The 6,528-nt window shown below is 48.9% G+C and overlaps 1 protein-coding gene across 1 annotated transcript in view; it reads right to left on the bottom strand.

The window, feature by feature from the left end:
• Elk3 (ELK3, ETS transcription factor) overlaps positions 1 to 6,520 on the bottom strand; it is a 57,741-nt gene extending 51,221 nt beyond the window's left edge. The window contains exon 1 of the mRNA XM_005358162.3: positions 6,191 to 6,520. The gene's annotated coding sequence lies outside the window, so the exon portion shown is untranslated. The remainder of the gene's footprint in view (positions 1 to 6,190) is intronic.
• Between the last annotated feature and the right edge of the window lie 8 nt (positions 6,521 to 6,528).

Genomic DNA, 6,528 nt, shown 5'->3' with positions numbered 1-6,528 from the left:
AGGAGGAGGAGGAGGAGGAGGAGGAGGAGGAGGAGGACTATAGGACTTAGGACTTGAATGTTAAGTCCCTCCATTTCAGTCCAGCCAGAGGAACTGACACACAGAATGATCAAGTAATACCCCCTCAACCCAGTTAGTTTTAAAGCAATACTTTTAGTTTTCCTAGAACCCTGGCTAAATATTTTGTACATGAAATAAACTAGAAGAGATTCCTCCCTTCCCTGTGTGATGAGGAAATCCACATATCCTACTGATTCACATTTAGCCATACAGTTAAGTTAAAGCACTACGGTGATTTATCACGGTGTCCTGGGTTTCACGGATCTGCTGGGTAGAATCACGAAACTGTCCCCACTGCAATTAAAACAAACAAAAACCCTCAGGGAGTACTCTGAAGTGATGGAAATATAGTCTTCATTTAGAGAAGCTAGATACATGGATGTATACAACTATATTTAAGATCCGTGTGTTTGGGCGTATGTAAACTAAAGCCTTCTTTTGTTTGCTTTTGTTTGTTGTCTGAGACAGGCTCTCACTCTGAGACAAGAAACCAGCCTGCCTTGACTGCCCAAATGCTGAGGTCAAAGGTACACACCACCATGCCCCGAAATTCTTATTCTCTTTTTGCTAAAGGTGAAACATATGTCAGGGGTCTTGTGTTTTTGTTTGAGAGCCCTAACCTAACCAGTCTTACGGACATAGCATCCGGACATTTGTGTTTTCTACCCACCCCGTGATTCCTGCCAGATTCGTGGCTAAACGGGAACACCTGAGCTCCAGAAGCTTTAGAAATACTTAGACACTAGAGGCTTTGAACCACTTCAGAGTAAACTCATTTTAGCTTGGTTCATATTCGAATGTTATGACAACCAATCACTCTGATGACTTTAAAAACAGCCAAGCAACATTCTCAGCTAAGTTACAAAAAGAACTCCATTTAACTTTTCTAATAGTTCAGTAATTCTTCCCAGGAAATGCAAATTACTCCCAATCAGTAAAGTTGCTAGAGTTCACGCCTAGTGATAATTCAGCCCAAATCACCTTCGGCTGAAGCAGACCACTGCCAAGTTTATCCTGAAACTGCTGACGTGTGTGTGAATTTCCAGGAAAAAGAACAAGGCTATTTTAATTCTGGTGGTGGAAGAAGGGCTCAGAAAGGGTTAAATTATTTTAGGAGCAGTTACCCAAAAGACAGAAGGAACAACCATCTTTGGAGGCCTTCTGGATTTGTTAACAGAAAGCTAAACACACAAACATGGTAACTTAATTTGTTGACTCTGCACTCAAAGTGGCAAAAACAGAGTCATCATGGTGCCACTGCCATGGTTTCAATCCAAAAGCTGAATGACCTCAAGTCAAACTGGCCATGCCCATGGCCGGTAATATTATAGTATTATAATATATGTGTGTGTGTGTGTGTGTGTGTGTGTGTGTGTGTGTGTGTATTACAGTATAATACAATAGTAATATCATAGTAATATTGATGTTTTTTTAAGTCAATTTAAAACACCAAAGTTTGGAGAGTGTGGATACAGCAATATCTAAGAGATGTCTACACGGGTCTTCCTCTCCTCCGCAGTGGGGTCATCCCAGGGTGGGTTTTTCAGCCCAGCCTCCACTCTCTCCCTTCATCTAGGATTCTGTCCTGGTGTGGAGTGCCCCCACTTCCTGTTACTACAGCGCCATACTCTCTTGCAAATCATGACTCACCCTTAAATCACAGAGAGACTCATCAAAATCCCAGAATTCACAGCACATAGGAACGCAATCTTTCAAGAGGGCTGCATTCTTAAGACATTACAGAAGACAGAGCACAAGACCCGGCTCATGAGAAATCATGTCAACCCATCCTCAATAAATACAGGCTCAAGGTTTGGCAACTGGAGCCTCGGTCCTTATTATTAAAATGCACCATGGGGGATGTTATGTGAAAATCAGCTCTTTTTAAAAGGATGCCGTGGCTCCAATAAAACCCTCCAAGCATATGTCTTCCTGTGCGTCTGTGTACACAACACACGTTTTAAAAGACTACAAACATATACAATGAAATGTTAGCAGCGGGATTTCTGGCGACGTCCATTGTTGTCTTTGTGGCTTTCTATGTTTTCCTAGGGTAATTTGTGATATTTCTCACAACCAAGAAAAACAGAAAAAGGAGCCTTTAGGAGATAAGATGGCTTCTGACAGGTGTGGTTCCAACCTGCTCTAAACCACCCTGCGACAGCCAAGAGGAGCTAAGGTGACCACTGCACGGGAAACGTCTGCCCAGAACATACAAGGCTTTTGGATGAACGTGACGGGCTTCATGCCATTCATGAACACAAGTGAGGAAAAAGCACGCTGAGGAGGGGCTCACCAGGGTAGAATCAGGTAAGACAGAGAGCACACCGCTCTTTATGAGCAAGGAGGAGCCTGAGGCCCGGAAGGGACAGAGCCGAGGCATGTCAAGGACCCAACCTATCTGCTGGCGAGGGGTAACTCACCTCGCTTCAGGAAGTCACATCCAATTATGTGCCTTGGGCTTGTCCATAGGTTATGTCTTGTAACGTCTGGCGATACCGTCTATAGAATTAGAATTGGATGGCACAGAACACGCAAAAATCCAGCGTCCGATCACTGGGCAGGAATATCTTAACTACACACACTGCCCGGAAGTCCTCTAAAACCAATTTCAGGAAAAGATTTAAGTTCCAAAAAATTACGACAAACATAAATTTTAATGGATGACCTCAGAGTTGCATATACTGTACATTAGCAGTTTTGAATAAAATGATTGCTCACATGAGACAAAAGGGGGAGTTTTTTTAAATAAATGCTTAGGTGACTTCAAAATTCAGTGGGGTTGATTAAAAAAAAAAAAAACACCTGATCTCCCTCATCCAAATACTGCCTTTCCCGTGTACTAGGCTTCAGCGCTGGTTATGTGAGGAAGACTCGGTGCTTAGGGAGGCTCAAAAATTCAGCTCACAAAAGTCACCGTGTCACAAGGTCAGGATCTGTCTGTCATTCTGTGGCACGGAGAAGAAGACAGACAGGAATGGGACAAGGCAGAGAGAGAGAGAGAGAGAGAGAGAGAGAGAGAGAGAGAGAGAGAGAGAGACAGGGGCAGGCGTTAACAGCTTGTTGTCATAACGAGACGGACCACTGAGGGCTTCTGATGCCCATTTATTTGTTGAGCCAATGCCTGCGAGAGCCTTTATCACCGGCATCACTAAGGGGAAGGAGAGAGGCTTGGTGCAAGCACTACTAACACGTGGGGCTCGTGGATTACTTATGGGGAAGTGTCCTGGACATTGCTGGATGAGTAACAAGTACCAGCGTTGCTAGATGCCAGTTGTACCCCTGTAGGCAAAATCATTCTGCTTGAAAACCACAGAAGCAGATCTCGGGCACCTTCAACAACTCGGACTCCACTGTCCTCCTTTCTGATCAGAACCGTGGTTCTCAACCTGTGGGTCGCAACCCCTTGGGGTCACGTGTCAGATATTGACATGCCATTGTGAAGTAGCAATGAAAATAATTTTGTGGTTGTGGTGGTGTGGGGGGGGGATCACCATGGGAACTGTATTAAAGATTCGCAGCATTAGGAAGGCTGAGAACCACTGGCTCAGAGGGAAGTGTTCGCAACCTGGACCTCTGGGGAACTCTCCTGCAGGAGGATGCCTGCTTGGAAGTCAGCTAGAAGAACAACATTCTGTTGTCCAATTCAGCCACTCAGCATCAACCATTCACTGACCACCCTCTAGAAAAGGTGCCAAGGAAATCCTGACCTAAGCCCACTGACTTGCATAGGGTGGAGTGGCTGGGTTGGTTTCAGGATCCATTTGCCACTGGAGGAGTCACGGCAACACCTTACAAGGGGAGGAGAGGCAGAATGTCCTTGTCAAGAAAGGGGCCCCCGTGCTTCCAGTGGGGTTCTAGAAAATTCTTTGTCCTTTTTAGCAACTCTACCCATTTCAACAGTCAACATTTAAAGGCAGAGAGAGAAGGGGGGAGGGAGAGAGGGAGGAAGGAAGAGGAGGAAGAAAGAAAGAAAAAAGAAAGAAAGAAAGAAAGAAAGAAAGAAAGAAAGAAAGAAAGAAAGAAAGAGAACAAGAAAAAGCCAGAAGGCCTGAGCTATATTTGGCATGGAAAAGGCCACCACTTTCCGTGCTCTGGGGGTTTTGCAAGCGGAGTCATTACTGGAAGCTTGGGACACTTCTGTCCGACAGTCTCCTTAACTGTCTGACCTGCATGCCCTCCTAACACAGCCTGTAATTTTATAATCCTCATAAATTCAAACTCATAACTGACCTTTTCCAAATAAACGTGTGCCACAGAGAGGGGGGAAAGGAGAGAGACCAGAGAATATTGTGTTGGGCAATCAGGCTCAGAAATCGATTTAGGTTCATTAATAGATCCCGGAACATGCTGGGTTTCCCAACTCCTCCCTCCACCCCCCCCCCCACCACAACAAAGCCGAGGCACAGATGGGAGAGGATGGGCAGGCGTGTGTGTGTGTGTGTGTGTGTGTGTGTGTGTGTGTGTGTGTGTAAGAGTTGATTGGACAACAGAAAACAAAACAGAACGCACGCACACGCGCACACACACATGCAGGCACACAGGAAAAGCATGTTCGACTTGAGAACCAAAATGGCCAAAGAGACTTCCAAGTTTCTGGAGACTGCCTTGGAAAGACTGGCGGGGTGGAGGAGGCACCTCTAAGTCAATAAGGCGGTGACTCGCCTCGCTCCGCAGCGCCTGCTCCGCAGGCTGACAGCGGCTTGCACAAAACCCCTCCTGTGCGGAGCAGCGGAAACTCCCAAAGAGATTAGTCGGTGTGTGTGTGCAGACATTACTTAGCAATGACTAAAGGGGCTCTCTCTTCCTGCGGCCGCCAGTGGAAAATTCAAGGAACATTTTTCCCCCTGCAGCAGCAGAATCCCTTTAACCCTCTCCCCAGCCAAGTCCAAAACAACTCGGCCTCCCCCTCACCACCCCCAACTGCCCCCACCTCGGGCAGAGGACTGCAGGGAGTTAAAGGCCAGCGAGGGGCTTTCAAAGCAGGGAGGGAGGGAGGGAGAGAGGGGGCCGGCGGGGAAGGGGAGGGGGACCCTCGAACACTACAAAGGAAACTGTAAAAGGCACAAATACATAAACCTGAGAAGCAGCAAACCACAGTTTCTTTGTGAGCTCCTCAGTGAGTCATTTTCAAGATGCTGTCTGCAGCCAGTTTCAAAGCGGAAGCGCACGGCAATTAGTCTTGCCGTTTCCAGACAAGCCAGAAACTCTCCCGACACTCGTTTTTTTTCCTTCTAAAAAGCCCCTTTTGCAGTTTCTGAAATAGCCTTTCTTGCTGCCACCCCCACCCCACCGCGTAACAGCAGCTCAGCCTCGGAATGATTCGGTTCAGAAAACGTAACAAACCAGAGACCTTTTAATTTTTTTTTAGCGCTCGCTCCCAATTTAACCCCCCCTCCTCCTAAAAATAAAATAAAATAAAAAGTTCCAGTAACAGTACAGGCCAGCAGCGAGTTGGAAGTTAAAGAACTGAGAACTTCAAGAGCATCCCTTGCCCGGCCAGTCTCCCAAACCCGAATCCAGTCCAGCAGACTCGGCCGGCTTTTAAATGTCCGTTTGACTGGGCGTGCGCCTGGGGCGGTGACCTGGGCGGGGGTCACCTGCCCAGCGAGAGTGGACGCGCAGCCCCAGGCCCCACATCTCCACGGCCCACGTCCTTCACCTTCACTCCATCCCTGTGCCGTCCCTGGATCTGAGCACCCGCCACTTGGTGCCCATCATGAAGGGATCCCGACCGCAACCCCGGCTGGAGGTCAGCCTCCAGCCACGCAGCCCGCTCCGGCCACCATCCTCAATCCCAGGGCCCTGGAGCCTCGCTCGCCAGCCTGCAGGGGTGCGGGAGCTTGCACGCCGGGTGTCCCTGTCCCTGGCTTCGCAGCGCAGCCACGCATGAGCCAGGCCAACGCATGAGCTCCTGCGGTGGCGGCGGTGGCGGTGACGGCGCGCAGCATCCTCCCCCACGGGGACGCACCCCCATCCTCCCCCACCACAGTCCACAACCCACCCCACAGCGCCCACCGCCCCACCCCCACCAGCAAAAGAAAAGAAAGAAGGGGGAAAGGGGGGGAAAACTACCAAGAAGAAAACTTTGCAAGCATTGGAGCAACAGGCAAACAGTCCTGCAACCTACCCAGATGTGGGGGAGCGTTTGGGAGTCTTCTTGGGGAGATTTCTAGGAGGACCCGGGCGAAAGCCCCCGACTTTCCATGCTGACAGGCGTCTGCAGACGGTCTGTTGCTCTTGTAATGAGATCCTGATTTTTCCCCCTTTTTTTCTTTCTCTCGCTCCTCTTTTTTTTTTTTTCCTCTGCTGTGTGTGAGAGCAGGAAGTTGGAGCAGTCAGGCCGAGCCTGCTCACTTCCTTTACTGCATTATTCCCCAGGCGGTGTGCAGTCTGTGTAAACAGGCTTTTCCGCCCCGCGCCGCGCGCCCGGGCCGCGGCTGTGCGCCGGGGCTGCCCGCCCAGACC

This window comes from Microtus ochrogaster, chromosome 24, assembly GCF_000317375.1.
Source record: "Microtus ochrogaster isolate Prairie Vole_2 chromosome 24, MicOch1.0, whole genome shotgun sequence".
In the NCBI taxonomy this organism is placed as follows: domain Eukaryota; kingdom Metazoa; phylum Chordata; class Mammalia; order Rodentia; family Cricetidae; genus Microtus; species Microtus ochrogaster.
Note: the sequence above shows the minus strand (reverse complement) of the source record. Positions and strands in the feature narration are given on the sequence as shown.